The sequence below is a fragment of the Lepisma saccharinum genome, chromosome 22 (assembly GCF_977018435.1).
Source record: "Lepisma saccharinum chromosome 22, izLepSacc3.1, whole genome shotgun sequence".
Classification (NCBI taxonomy): domain Eukaryota; kingdom Metazoa; phylum Arthropoda; class Insecta; order Zygentoma; family Lepismatidae; genus Lepisma; species Lepisma saccharinum.
This window is the reverse complement of record NC_139250.1, coordinates 17,209,889-17,226,026: the sequence shown is the minus strand read 5'-3', so window position 1 is coordinate 17,226,026 and position 16,138 is coordinate 17,209,889.

Sequence of the window (16,138 nt, the reverse complement as noted above, 5' to 3'; positions counted from 1 at the left end):
TTTCAATTTCTTTCCTTCTGTTTGTCGTGTATGATTTCTTGTCTTTCTTCTTGTTTCAATTCCTTTCCCTCTGTTTGTGGTGTATGATTTCTTGTCTTTCTTCTTGTTTCAATTCCTTTCCTTCTGTTTGTGGTGCATGATTTCTTGTCTTTCTTCTTGTTTCAATTCCTTTCCTTCTGTTTGTGGTGCATGATTTCTTGTCTTTCTTCTTGTTTCAATTCCTTTCCTTCTGTTTGTGGTGCATGATTTCTTGTCTTTCTTCTTGTTTCAATTCCTTTCCCTCTGTTTGTGGTTTAAGATTTAGTTCCTTCCTTGTTTCAATTTCTTTCCTTCTGTTTGTCGTGTATGATTTCTTGTCTTTCTTCTTGTTTCAATTCCTTTCCCCCTGTTTGTGGTGTGTGATTTCTTGTCTTTCTTTTTGTTTCAATTCCTTTCCTTCTGTTTGTGGTGCATGATTTCTTGTCTTTCTTCTTGTTTCAATTCCTTTCCTTCTGTTTGTGGTGCATGATTTCTTGTCTTTCTTTTTGTTTCAATTCCTTTCCTTCTGTTTGTGGTGCATTATTTCTTGTCTTTCTTCTTGTTTCAATTCCTTTCCCTCTGTTTGTGGTGCATGATTTCTTGTCTTTCTTCTTGTTTCAATTCCTTTCCCTCTGTTTGTGGTGCATGATTTCTTGTCTTTCTTCTTGTTTCAATTCCTTTCCTTCTGTTTGTGGTGCATGATTTCTTGTCTTTCTTCTTGTTTCAATTCCTTTCCTTCTGTTTGTGGTGCATGATTTCTTGTCTTCTTGTTTAAATTCCTTTCCCTCTGTGGTGTATGGTTTCTCGTCTTTCTTCTTGTTTCAATTTCTTTCCTTCTGTTTGTGGTATGATTTCTTGTGTTTCTTCTTGTTTCATTTGCCATCCTTCTGTTAGTGGGTTAAAGTTTAATGTGTTTCTCTTGTTTCATTTCCTTTACTTTTATTCGTGGCTAAAAATAACAGATTGCTCATTGTTGCCACTCGCTGGCAAACACGCTCCCTGGGTGTCGAATGGTTTATTATTGCATCTGTGCCTGCTTTCTTGTTTCGGGTAGTTTTGAAGCTGTGACGAGGCAATGGACAATTTTGTTCCTTTGTAATTGTATTTGATTTGGTTAATTTTACTTCGCTTTACTGCCACTTTGACTAATCGCGAAGATGATGATGATGAGATGAAATTCATCAAGGTACACCCACAAAGAACATCCATGCCCAGGCCGGAATTCGAACCCGACGTTCGAAAGTTGGTTTTTGCTACTTTGGAATGAGAAGTTTGTAGCATTCTGAGTATGTAAATCTTTGATAATCTTTCAAAATTATGCTTTTAGTCGTGGAATTTTCGCTCTCGTAGTAAAGAGTAACGGTGGCTCGCTAACTTTTGTTTCGGTGTGTACTACAGCAGACGTTCAATGCTCACCACGAGGCAGCACTGTCGCCATAAGTTCCACATTGTACTCTTCATAACTGGGGATCGCCAATAGTTCATTTTTAGACCCTGTGTCGGTCATCATCAATGGATATAGTCATAGGCGCCGACTCCATGGGGCTTGGGGGGCTCGAGGCCCCCCCCCCAATGTTAATGATGTGAGGGCAGAGCCCTCAAATAATTTTGCTTAAGAGGATCTAATGTATTATTTAGCTTCTCTTGTAAAGTTTACTCTGAATTGTGCAACATGAACTTAACTTTAAATACACATTTGAAATGTTCTAGACCATCAAATTTGGGGGGCTGAGACCGCTAAACCATCAACTTTGGTGGGGGGGTTATGAACGGATACAGCAAAACACATGACTTATTACTATATACTAAGTATATAATTATGATTATTGTTAACATTTTTACTAAAAAGAGTTTCAAAATAACGAGGTGATATGACAATTATACCAGTATGTTGTTTAGTGAATTCTGAACAATTTGAGGTCGTAAACACGACTTTCAGGCAATATTGATATGTACGATATTTAGTTATCCTCGAAATATCTTCCTCTAGTCCAAAGAATAAGGGGAAAATAATTCTAAAGTCTTTGCGTTTATTTAACACTGGCTTGCAGTAAAGTACGCAAGGAAAGTTTATGAAAAGTCTGTATTGCGAAAGCGGGAACGGCTATGATCAAAGGCATTATTGCTAAAGCACGACGTGCTATGTGTTTATTTATTATTGCAAAATTAAATTTAAAAAGTAAAATATTGTAGCAAGGACAAAAAAGTAAAACTATTTGCCTGCGATTTGTGTTTGCATTTATGTAAATAATAATTAAATAAAACTGTTAAATATTGTAAATATTTGCTATTTTTATGGGTACGTCAACACTAAGGTTCTTTGCACCCGTCACATGTCCTTTCTTTACAAGTCTGTTGCGGACATTAAAACACACCCATGCGCTCGCCGGGACTCGAACCCGAGACCTCCGGATCAAAGCGAGTTGAGCCGACCACCCAACACGCTCGGCTACCGAGGACTGCATAAAATTGTTATGTTGGCCTCTTAATGTAAATACATAGCATACTTTTAAATAAAAATGTTAATTGTTATCTAAAAAACAAATGAGCAGAGCCCCCCCCCCAAATTTGACAAGTCGGCGCCCCTGGATATAGGTTATTTCCATTCCGCAATACCTGATTGAGTCTACTGGGGCATTGTGTGCATATTAAGCAGTGATGTGCGTCTACGCGTAAACAACAATAGTCTACATTCTACACGTAGATTACGTAATCTATGTAAACAACATGGCGAAAGGTGATAACTTAGCAAAGGGAGCTGTGAAAGTAAAACAAAAGGAGAACTTTCATACTCTTTCTTCCAAATTCGAACAATTTCTCACCTAGGAGAAAACCTAACATAGAAAATATTCTAGTGTTTTATGGGGAAAAGACTAATGTTAGTAGTGCAAGTGCCCGGGTACCACAACAGAAAGTGGGGCTCGGTGGGGCTCGCCTTAATGGATTTGTCTCGTAAGGCATGAGCCCCATTTTCTGGCAGTGTTGCCAGCTGCTTACTCGAAAAATCACCAAGGGGGTAAACCTAGCCTCAAGCAAGGGGCTGGCAATCTTGCTTGAGGCTCGCTTTAATGGATTTCTCTCGTAAGGCATAAGCTCTATTTTCTCGCAGTGTTGCTAATATTTTACTCGAAAAAATCACCAAGGTTTTTTTTCGGTCTAACGTAGCCTAAAGCAAGGAGCTGGCAATTTTGCTTGAGGCTTGTGTTACAGGGCATAAAGCAAGGTTGCCAACCTACTGGTATTTTTGCCATAGCTTTTTACAAAAAAAGAGAGAGGAGAGAGAGAGAGAGGGAAGAGTTAAACAACCGACAGTTTACCTACAACCTTTTTTTGGTGTAACCTAACCTAAAGCAAGAAACTGGCTTATTGTCCTCTGTTTACATCTGGCAACACTACCGTAGATTGACAGTGTTGTTAACCTACTGGGTTTTTCACTGTAAATTTTCATCAAAGGACCTGAGGGGTCCATGTATTTTTTATGTCTGGCAACACTGTTGGGGGCCTAGTGTTGGCGACACTGTGGGTTTTTACTGTAGTTTTTTATGAGGGGGGTCTATTGCCCTCTGTTTACATCTGGCAACACTACCACTATTCATATTTTTTCTCACATATAGGTGTGCGTGATGAATCACCAAACAGATTTTTCCTAAGTCATGAATTGGAGGGTTCTATGACAACCTATATTAATTCTCGTAAGAGAACAGAAAACACACACACACAAAAAAAACAATACTGTGGTCACTACAACAAATAGTCTTCTTCAACCCCAATCCAACAACCCAAAAATCATCCTAACTAGAACCATGTAACTATCTGTCATCTGTTAGAGGTTTTGTGAACTATGTGGTGTTTTGTTTGTGTGTAAAAAAAAAATGCAATGCTTTTTGCACTTGGTTATCATCACCTAACATGTTATTAATTGTTTTTTAAAATTAATTACAACTGAAAACTAATAATTAATATTATCTAAAGTTACTAATTAATATTATACAAATAATTGATATATTTTTTTTTGTTCTTGTTGCTAGTGTTGGGTAATTACAGTTGTTGCAAAATATTAGCTCTCGCGTATGGCAGTTTCTGAGTTTTGTTGGGTATATATAGACGAATCGAAATTTTACTTGTTATGTTAAATTGTATGTTAGGGTACATGGTAGGAGAAATCATTGTATATTAGAGCGCTCTTTTAATGATTTGCCTATAACTGCATACAGGCAGCCGTAAATTTAGCATAAAATATCCTGATCCTGTTTCTTCTAGCATGTGCGACGTTTGTTGTGGTGGGCTTCTTGGGGGAAATGTGATTCTCCCATGATGTCATCTGACTTACTAGTATATGCGATACGAAGAACAGGTGTGTATGTGGCTTACTAGGATTAGGCTCATGGTAATGAGGTCCTAGTAGCTGAAACGTTGTCGGGGTATTTTGCAAAAAATTTCCTTAAACAGTTAACAAATATAATATATATTTTTTTTAAATTCAGACATTAGATGGATTTTACAAATATATTTTTAAAAAAATAGGTTAGGTAATTGTGGCTTCTACAGCTCGCCAAGCAGGGTGCTCTTGCATAAGCTCTTATCAGTCTGTAAGTCAGCAACAAGCAACCTGCGCTAGAGGTAGATGCTCTTGACATCATGAAAAATGAAAGCTTTTTCACTGTAAATTTTCATAAAAGGACCTGAGGGGTCCATGTATTTTTATGTCTGGCAATACTGTTGGGGGGCCTAGTGTTGGCGACACTGTGGGGGCACTGTAGCTTTTTATGAGGGGGGGGGGTTTATTGCCCCCTTTTTATATTTGGCAATTTTATTGGATGTTCCTTTTTTTGAGGCTCGAAATTATTATTTGAGGCTTGAAATCATTATTTGATGCTCGTCGGTGTTGCCAACCCACTCTACAAAAATTCTACTATATGATCTTTCACTGGCTAACCTAACCTAACCTAACCTAACCTAACCTAACCTACTCTAACCTAACCTAACCTAACCTACTCTAACCTAACCTAACCTAACCTAACCTAACCTAACCTACTCTAACCTAACCTAACCTAACCTACTCAAACCTAACCTAACCTAACCTAACCTACTCTAACCTAACCTAACCTAACCTAACCTAACCTAACCTAACCCACCCTAACCTAACCTAGCCTAAAGCAAGGAGCTGGCAACCTTGCTTGAGGCTTGCCTTACAGTGCATAAAGCAAGGTTGCTAACCTGCTGGTATTTTTGCCATAACTTTTTACAAAAAAGAGAGAGGAGAGAGAGAGATGGAAGAGTTAAACAACCGACAGCCCACCTACAGCTTTTTTTTGTCTAACCTAACCTAAAGCAAGGTTGCCAACCTACTGGTACTTTTGCCATAGCTTTTTACAAAAAAAGAGAGAGGAGAGAGAGAGAGAGGGAAGAGTTAAACAACCGACAGCCTACCTACAGCTTTTTACAAAAAAAAAGAGAGAGGAGAGAAAGAGAGGGAAGAGTTAAGCGTATTATCTGCTTTCATGTCAGATTTTACCAACCTGTCAACTGTAGTGTTTAGGTGACAAGCGACCTGCTCAAATATGATACTGTTGACAATATTGTACGCCCCGTGAAAATTATATATAAATAAGACTTAAGCGTATTATCTGCTTTCATGTCAGATTTTACCAACCTGTCAACTGTAGTGTTTAGGTGACAAGCGACCTGCTCAAATATGATACTGTTGACAATATTGTACGCCCGTGAAAATTATATATAAATAAGACATAAGCGTATTATCTGCTTTCATGTCAGATTTTACCAACCTGTGAGCTGTAGTGTTTAGGTGACAAGCGACCTGCTCAAATATAATACTGTTGATAATATTGTACGCCCGTGAAAATTATATATAAATAAGACTTAAGCATATTATCTGCTTTCATGTCAGATTTTGCCAACCTGTCAACTGTAGTGTTTAGGTGACAAGCGACCTGCTCAAATATGATACTGTTGACAATATTGTACGCCCGTGAAAATTATATATAAATAAGACATAAGCGTATTATCTGCTTTCATGTCAGATTTTACCAACCTGTGAGCTGTAGTGTTTAGGTGACAAGCGACCTGCTCAAATATAATACTGTTGACAATATTGTACGCCCCGTGAAAATTATATATAAATAAGACTTAAGCGTATTATCTGCTTTCATGTCAGATTTTCCCAACCTGTGAGCTGTAGTGTTTAGGTGACAAGCGACCTGCTCAAATATAATACTGTTGACAATATTGTACGCCGCCGTGAAAATTATATATAAATAAGACTTAAGCATATTATCTGCTTTCATGTCAGATTTTGAAAACCTGTGAGCTGTAGTGTTTAGGTGACAAGCGACCTGCTCAAATATGATACTGTTGACAATATTGTACGTATATTGTATTGTATAGGAGACTAAAAGCATATAATTTGGCGAAAAAAAACAAAAAAAAACCAAGTAAGGTCATAGAGAATAGTTTAAAAAAAGTGAACAATTATATTTTGCATTGCACAGCATATTAAATAACATACCCCCAAAAAATTTCTGTATTATACGTTCTGTAAAAATTGCCTTACGTACCAAACTGCTGTGTCAAGTAAACATTTTCAAAGGCACTGTCGTACTTGTGTGCCGGGAAAGCGAATATGTGCGACCAAACTGTGCTCTAAGTGTGAGAAAAATATTTCTATTGCCAACTTCAAGCGACACCAGCTTACTTGCCACTTACACTTACTTGTAGCAAAAATAAGCACCACCCATATATAAATAAACCCCCCCAAACTAACGCTAATTAGAATTAGCTTACAAAATTTTTCTCGTAAGGCATTTCGTAAACACTCTACCACCAACAGATCACATATAAATAAACATACCCCCAAAAAAATGCGCTCCATGAAAAGTTGCCCTGTGTGCAAAATAAGCATTTCAAGCAAACATTTTGCAAGACATTGTCGTACCTGCGTGCCAGGCAAGCATTTGGCTGCCACCGAACTGTGTTCCGGATGCAATAAACGCTTCACAATTGCATATGCCAAGAAGCATAAGCTTACTTGTCCAAGCAAAAATACATCTGGGGCCCAGCCTTCGACCTCCACCAAGAGGAAGGCAGAAGCAGCCTCCATCAATACACCATCCGCCAAACGTGTCAAGCCTGTGGCGAAAGCTAACCAGTCTGCTTTCCAGCATTTGTTAGAAGATTTTGTCATCACTTCGGAGGGCTTATGCGACGTTCGTAGCTTTTTAGAGGAGAAGCGAGCAGAGATAATTTCCATCCTCGGTGATGCGCTTGGAACGCACTCCACCAAATTCTACGCATCGCTACGTTGCCAGTACAAGAAGCCGTCCGATGAAATTTACAGCTTCTGCCACAACACCAAGGCGAAGACGCTGCATCTGGCGGATGTCGACAACCTCGAGGTCATCTACAACCAGTTTGCCGAGGAGCTGGCGGTTAAACAAGAAGAACATGAAGCTGAGGGCTCGGGGGGTTCGCTGTGTGGCGGGCCTCACGAACTGTGCGTCAAACTTTGCAAGTTTACGCCTCTCTCCGCCTCCAGCTACGTCCCCTTACCACCTTCCATCGCGGCAAAGACGGCCGTCCTGAACATTCAGAACGGTGACGCCAAGTGCTTCGTATGGTCGGTGCTTGCAGCGTTGCACCCTGTCCACTGGAAAAACAATCCACATCGAGTTAACCACTACCTACCCTACGAGTCGGAACTGGAAGATGCTATGGCTGGGATCGACTACCCGGTGGTGCTTTCGGACATTCGCAAGTTCGAGGCCCGTACACACAACCCTCGGTTGGCTATCAACGTTTACGGCCTCACCGACAAAAATGTGGTGTACCCTATCCGGGTGAGCGATGTAGACGACGATGATGCTCGGGAAATTCACCTTCTGCTCATCAAGGATGAAACTCATCACCACTACACCCTTATTCGCTCCCTCTCTAGACTTGTTTCGAGTCAACGGAGCAGTGAGAGTCACCACGTCGAGGTGTGTCGCAGGTGCATGTCAATTTTTGATAATCGAGAACAGCAAGATTACCAGCGCATCAGAGGTCCCAACATCGCTGCAGAGAAGCTCGCTCGCCACAAATTTTATTGCAATGCCAACGAGCCGGGTGTGGCAGTCTTGCCCAAACCTGGCACCGTGGAGCGTTTCCACATGCATGGTGCCATGGTGGAGCACCCCGCTATCATCATCGCGGACTTCGAGGCCTTCCTCAAGCCCCTGTCCACTTGCGATCCCGATCCCGAAGTTTCCTCCACCACCCCTTACCAACTCCACGAGGCATCCAGTTTCGCATACGTTGTGGTGCGACGAGACCAGCACGTCGCCCCCGAGCCCTACGTGTATCGCGGTCCCGACGCAGTTAAACACTTCCTCGAGAGGATGGTTGTCGAGGCCATCGAGATAGGGAAGGTACTGTTGACCCGCAAGCCTATGCTCCCACTGTCCCCCGACGATCAACGTAGACACGACGAGACCATCGCTTGCCCTGTCTGCGTCGAGGAGTACACTGCCAACAACCGTAAAGTCCAACACCACGATCACTTTAACGGTAGGTATGTTGGTCCTTGGTGCAACGGATGCAACCTAATGGCCCGGGACCCGCGCTTCATCCCTGTGTTTTTTCACAATGGCTCGGGATACGACTTCCACCATCTGGTGCTTCACTTGGGGTACGACGACATGCGAATCAACGTCCTGGCGCAGAACGAGGAGCGTTACATTAGCTTGAGCAAGTGGGTTCGAATCCCGGAATCACGCTCTACCGTCGAGCTTCGCTTCCTCGACTCCCTGAGGTTCCTCCCGGCCAGCCTCGATGCTCTCGCGGGGAAGCTCAGCGACGAGCAAACACTCATCACCTCTGCGAATTTTCCGAACTTGGACGCCGGTCTCTTCAGGCGTAAGGGGGTCTACCCCTACGAATACGTCACGGACCCTACCAAGTTCGCGGAGACGACGCTACCTCCTCGAGCAAACTTCTATAGCAAGCTGCGAGGCTCGGACATATCTGAGGATGACTATAACCATGCTCAGTCCATGTGGCGCGAGCTGGATTGCCAAAATCTCGGGGACTACCACGATGCGTACCTCAAACTTGATGTGACGCTCCTCGCCGACGTGTTCCAGGCGTTTCGTGCAACTGCGAAGACCATCTACAAGCTGGACCCTGCATACTTCTACAGTCTTCCCGGACTGGCTTGGTCGGCCATGCTTCTTCTTACGAAAATCAGGCTTGAGCTTCTTTCGGACGTGGACATGATGCTGTTCGTGGAACGTGCCGTGCGGGGTGGAATGGTCCAGGTGCCGCTGCGATACGCACGCGCCAACAATCACCACATGGCCACCGGTTACGACCCTTCGCAACCGTCCAGCTACATCATGCACACGGACGTCAACAACCTCTACGGATACTGCATGATGAAGCCACTCCCCTTTGGAGGCTTCGAGTGGGCCGATCCCTCCAACTTCGACGTTGAAGGTTTCCACGATTCGGAACGCGGATTTTTTGCCGAGGTGGACATCGAGTTCTCCGAGAAGGTGCAGGATTTGTTCTGCGATCTTCCGCCAGTCCCGGAATTCAAATGCCCACCCGGCTCGAACCAAGCAAAGCTCATCATGGACTTTGTGCCCAAAGAGCGTTATGTCCTGCACTACCAAAACCTCCGGTGGTTGATGAAGCGAGGGGTTACCGTCCGCACGGTACATCGAGTTTTGATGTTCGAGCATTCTCCATGGATGAGGCCATACATCGAGCTCAACACCAAACATCGCACAGTCGCCACTTCTGATTTCGATCGCGATTTCTTCAAGTTAATGAACAATGCGGTGTTCGGGAAAACTATGGAGAATGTGCGAAATCGTGTAGATGTGAGGTTAATATCAAACAAAGCACAATGTTGCAGGCTCGTAGCAAGCCCGTTATTCAAATCAGGGACCATTTACAATGAGCAGCTGGCTCTGATTCACATGAATCGAGGTGAGGTGAGGCTCACCAAGCCCATCTACGTTGGAGTCACGGTTCTGGATCTGAGCAAGCTACACATGTTCGAGACGTACTACGACATATTACGTGCACACTACGGCCACAACATCTCGCTTCTCTACATAGACACGGACAGTTTAATATATCAGGTTCACACAGCCGACGCGTACAAGGATATGGCCACGGTTCCATCTTTGGTTGACCTCTTCGACAACTGCCTGGCGCCTGGCAAACTCAAAGACGAGAAGAAAGGTGATGTGGTGCTCGAGGATGCCGGTCTTCGCTCCAAAACCTATGCTATTCGGGCAGAAGGATCCATCACGAAAAAGGCTAAGGGTGTGGACAGGCGGGTCGTCCGAGAGTTACTCAAGTTCGCGGTTTACCGCGAAGCCCTTATAAATGGGACGTCAATTGCAGGAGTGGAGCAGCGCATCCAGAGCGTCGACCATGTGTTGACAACCAACCAGGTGAGAAAGGTTGCCCTGGACCCACGCGACAACAAGATTTGCGTTCTGAAATGTGGGATTCACACGCTCCCATGGGGCTACCATCATCTAAAAATTAGCTTAGAATGTGGTAAATGGCATGTATGTATGTATGTATGAAAAAAAAAACAATTTATGTAACAGAAGTTCTAATTTAATATAGCCAAAATATAAACAATATTTTGTTTATCTTCAAATGCGAAAAAAAAAAACAGGTGGAGGTTTGGAATTTTTAGCGGGACTAACTCCCTGCCGCGCCCTACGGGGTGAATATGGGGCACACGCAGGGCCAAAGGGGAAGTTCCTTTGTGCGTTCAAGTGTGATTTATTATAAATGCATTAAAATTAATTTGTTTTTTTTTTTATTATTTTTTATTCCAGATTATTCTCACAAATGTAAGAAGGTGTTCCTCGCAGTACATCCTAAACATTGCGTTGCAGGTTAATCTAATATTTGAACCTGCGGTCAGTATAATTTTTTGAGAATTATGTGATTTTTTTTTACTTAAAACTGTTCGGTCACTCTTTCATTTTTGACATCATACACAAAAAACTTCTCTGCAATCAGGATGACGCTGCACAGAGTATCGGCAGGCAGCGCGTCGTGGAACTCGCACACGATCTTGATGTTGGTTCGATCGTTGACCACCACCTGCTTTCTCTTAGATGTGTTGATGACGAACATCGGCCTGCGTGTTTTGAATTCGCTGGGCGCGTAGTACACGTCCACGCTTCCCTCGGTCACGCGTTTGTAAGCCGTGTAAGCTTCGTAAAGTTTGAGGTAATCGTTTTTGGTCATGTCGAGGTTGTAATTCTCGCGCGGGAACACTTCGTTGCGTCCATTTTTGAGATAAACGTTCTTGATCTTGCAGTCGTCGAACTTGCTGGAATCTTTCTCCTGGTTGTTATCGCGCCCGGTCTGAAAAAGCACTACGACGAAATCTGGCATGTCGAACTGTATGTTGTTGAACTGCGTCGTCACGTCGAATTCCATGTGACTTCCCGAGGCCATCTTCTGCACGCACTGGTAACCGTGAAAGTGAATCGGCACCTGCGGACTTTTCAAGATCTCCGCTTTGTACTTGAGGGCGTAGTTCGTTTCGTATTCCACCACCGGCATTCTCAATTCCATGCTCCGGATGACGCATTTCGCTGCTTCGGGTAAAGTGTTGGCTATCGGCGTGGTGCCGTCCGGACCCAAAGTAGCATATCGCATCAGTGCGTCGTTGTCCTTGGCCGCTCTTCGAAACGTAACCCTCAGTCCTCCCTTCCACATGATCTCCTTGTAATCGGAGAAGAATCCCGGAAGCAGACGCATGGGAAAGAGCACCGTGTGACTCCTCGTCGATATTTTGGTCCCCGCTTCGAATCCTCCCGCCTGATAGTATGCTGCGTCTGTTTTGGATAATTTCAAAGTTCCCACTGCCGTCGACGTGATGCCTGGATAATCTATTCTGTCGATGACGGTGTTGTGTTTCCTCACCTCCACCTGCGAGAACAGGTGAGGCACGAAGTTGTCCACGAGTATCAAGTTTGCTGCTGCGGGAAACGCGTCCCCGCTTTCCTTCTTCACCACGTCGAATTGAAGGTAGAGGTCCGCTCTGTGAGGATGAACGAACCCATCGCCTACGTCCACGTCGTATTCGATCTCCCTGTTCGCTTCGTTGAGATTGGCGAACGTGCGACGGTTGGGAGGGAAAGATTGCAATTCGTAACTTTCGATTTGCTCCATTTTACATGTATGGTTATTTATTATACGTTGATCTCCACGATGGCCGTCGTAGTGGCACCTGCGAAATCCACCACGTCTCCTTTCTCGTTCGTCACCACCAACTCTATGTCGTCTATGCGGTTGCGACATACTGGAAAATAGATCGGTGAAGAGGGCGTGTAGATGATCGGTTCCATGAACTCGGAACTTGGTTTGAAAGTGGCTATGATTCCCGTCTGTTTGTGACTTCCCAGCAATCCGTCCGAAGATTTCGTGATCATGCCTTCCGCCACGTTGCAGTGTACGTTCAGAGTCTCTATGGCCAAGAATTTAGGAATGTTGGTTGCCGTGTGCTTGATGCCAGCTTCGAGTTTTGTGTCATTCTGGAAACCTAAAAGTTCTCCCATGGTGCCCAGGTCCACGGTCTCCGTAGCGGATAGGATTTCCACTCTGTGCGTGACCGAATTTTGAGAAAGGTATGTGCCTTTGGGTAATTGAGCTTGCAAAGTGGAAAGATTGTATTGCCCTGGCGTGACGACGATGTGTTCGCTTCCGACGCTAATTTTGTTGTTGTGCTGCGTAACATTAGGTATGAGGTACATGCTGTAGAATGCACGCAGAGCCACGGATTTAGGATAGACGATGTCGTCGTGCAGCGTGAGTTTCAAGATTGAAGATTCGCTCGTGAGATGGAAGACGCCCATCCTAGTGATGCTGTTTGAGGTTCCACAATGCTTTCTGGAAATCCTCGATCGTAGGGTTATTTATTTTAGAGAGAAACGCGAGCACGGAGAGGCAGAGATGGCCGCAGTTCACGTCTTCGAAATTTTGAATGCGCTCGTCGTTGTAGTATATAGAGGTTTTGTTCGTCTTCAGATAATAAATTAAATTTGTAGGTGGAACACCTCCGAAAGAATCGAAAACGAATGCTTTATCATTGTCGTTTTTGTGGTAACATATCCAATGCGTGCCTGGATTTTCTTGACCGTCCAAGTTGACTACTCCGCATTCTCTTCTTTTGACGGTTGAAGGTAACGAGTCGGACATGAAAACTCCTCTGAAGTGTTTGATTTGTAACGGTCCGATCAGAGATTCAATGTCTCGGTTGGTGAGTGCTTCTGTTTCTTTTTTTTAAACTTTCTCATCACGCCCTTGCCTCCTTTCTTCTCCATGGCCAGGTTGTGACGTTTCTGTTCTTCCAACTCGGCCTTGTTCTTCTTCGAGTCGATGACGGTTTTCGCGATGGCGGCACTTCCGCCGGCCAAACTTCCAACGGCCCCCAATGCTGCCAGGATGGCCGGGATGCTGAATATGAAACCTCCGACCTTTTGCTGTTTCCGCGAACGCTGCAATCTTTTCAATTGAGGTGTGCTGAGCAGTAATTTCATTCCGTGTCCTTTCGACAAGCAAGAACGTTTCTTCTCGCGTTGTTTCTTGGTGAGTAACCCATCGAGGGCACCTAGATTTTTAAGATTGGAGTATGGTATCTGGTACACGACACCCTTGGGCTTCATGTTGATGCTCTATGTGTTATTTTTACGGTATGTTATTTATATATATATTCTGAGATTTTTCTCGTGTAGTTTTTACGGTATGTTATTTATATATAAATGTTCCGAGATATTTTTTTTTACGGCCTCGCAGTCGTTACACAAATTCTATTACGTGCTTCGTTTTCTTGCCAAGAAGTTCCTTTGTCCCCTTGTACACGATTCGAGTTTTGTTCTCGATTAAAATAGATAGCTTCTCGTCGGATAACATGTTAGCGTATCGATCTGGTAAAAATAGACTGTATTGTGCGTTGAGCAACAGGCGTACCTTGGGACCATACTGGGTAGAAACGATTGAACCGGAAGTTATCGTGTAAGGTTTGTCGACTTCCAATTCCTGAATTTTTACATACTCGACTGACAAATTTAGCATTTGTTTTAATGCTTGGAGATCGCTCATTTTTTCAGTCGTCATATCAAAAAAATTTCAGAGTGTTAGAGAGAAATTTAATTGTTTTTCACTATGTGTGTTATTTATATATACCGAAGAATATTTTTTTAGGATGTGTGTTATTTATATATCAAGTTTTTTTTTTTACTGGATGTTATTTATATACCCCACCCCAATTTTTGTTTCGTGTTCATGGCGATGGTGGTACCCAGTGCGGCGACCCGTTCACCCAACGATGCGTCTCTGCTCACGAACCTTTCGAAAGCTGCATGCTCCAATTTTCTGTCTGCTTCGTGACGTGCGTCCAGATCCGTCTGCGTGGTGTTGTAGGCGATGTCGTGATCTTTGCATGCCGCGTCCAACGGATTCACACCCTTGTCTCCTCTCTCCAATCTTTTCTCGAGTTTGGTACCCGGTCCGCAGTACTGGTAGCCAGGTAGATGCATCTCGAAAGGTAACTTGATGATGTCGTTCACGAGCCCCTTTCCTTCGGCCACGTTCCAAAATTTCGGAGGCAGCGTGTTGATGATTTTGATCAGGTAACCTATGCCCTTGTCGTCGTTCACGATGAAGTTGGAAAGTTTCGTGCTGATCATGTCCACGATGCCAACCTTCTCGTTGTAGAAATTACGGTTGCCTGCATTCTCTTCGCCGGCTATCACCAACAATCGGTCCACGAGTTTCCTAACGTCGTCCACCCAAACGAATTCTTTGGGTAACGTGTTGTAGCGTTTGACGCCGCTGCCTGTTTTGACCTGGTTCCAAATCGGTTTGATGAGATTCCTGTACTTCTCGCCGCTGCTCGATTTCACCCTATTCTGCGAGGCGTCGTTGTTCTGGTACAAGGCATCCGTCATGATCAGAATTTCCTTGTAACTCTGGTAATCTTCGTCGGTGTAATCTTTCGGCTGCTTTTTGGCGACGAGTTCCCACAGTCCCACCGTACCCGGATACCTGTTCCAACTATCCTTGTCGCCTAAATTGACTTTAATGTCGTTGCCTTCGAAGGTCACCTTCGATTTCCCAATCTTCCACACCACACCGCCGCCTTCGCTGGTTTCCATGCTGGGATACAATCCGAACACTTCATCCTTGTCGAATTTCCCCGTACTCAGGTAGTCTCGTGCCAAAGGTCCCAACTCGATTTTATCCGAAGACGACGACGTGCTACCTATGGCTCGACGTCGTGCCGGTGCATCCTTCAGTTCGAACGGTGTCGAAGGAATGCTCGAAATGGGTGTGGGTACGGCGTAACTTTTAGCTGCGAGCGGTACGAGTTCGTTGATCAAATTTTTATTTTGTTCCGTGACACTTTTAATTTCTTTACCTAGACTGCTGATGGCATCGATCACGGGTTGATCCTGACGTTTCTTCTCTTCGTAGAATCCGCGATTCTCGGATTTCCAACCTTTGAAGCGTTTCGCGAGGTAATCGCGAAGCTTGAGATTTTCGTCTTCGATTTTTCGTTTCGTCATGACGTTATTTATATACGTCGTTTCTCACAACGTTGCAACGTTTAGAAAGTCGTTGATTTTGTTTCTGTATTTTCCGTCGTTGGGTTTCCTCGTCATGTCGATCGTCGCGAATCCGAAATCGTCACCGTTCCAGCAAGTAGAGCAGCAGCATTCCGAAAATTGATTGTAGTTCATGTCTCCGCCTACGTAGTCATCGTACGCGTGCTTGAGGTTGGTGTGATCTTGACGAAACAAACATATGAAATTAGCGTTGTCGCGTACTAACTGTTTTGGAATTTTGGAAAACGTTTGAGCTAGGTAGAAGCAATCCATTCCTTTGTGACGACCTTGCGTGAAAAAGTTGCGAATTTCATTTTGATTTTCCAGGATGGCGTCGTCGAACACAACAACTGAATTTTCACGACAATCGTCGAGTGGTTTTATTTCCGATGCGAACGTTGCAATGTCCAGACCATCGTACAGTTTCATCAGTTGCTGGTATTTGGATTGCTCCAAACTTTTCGAGAACACGTACA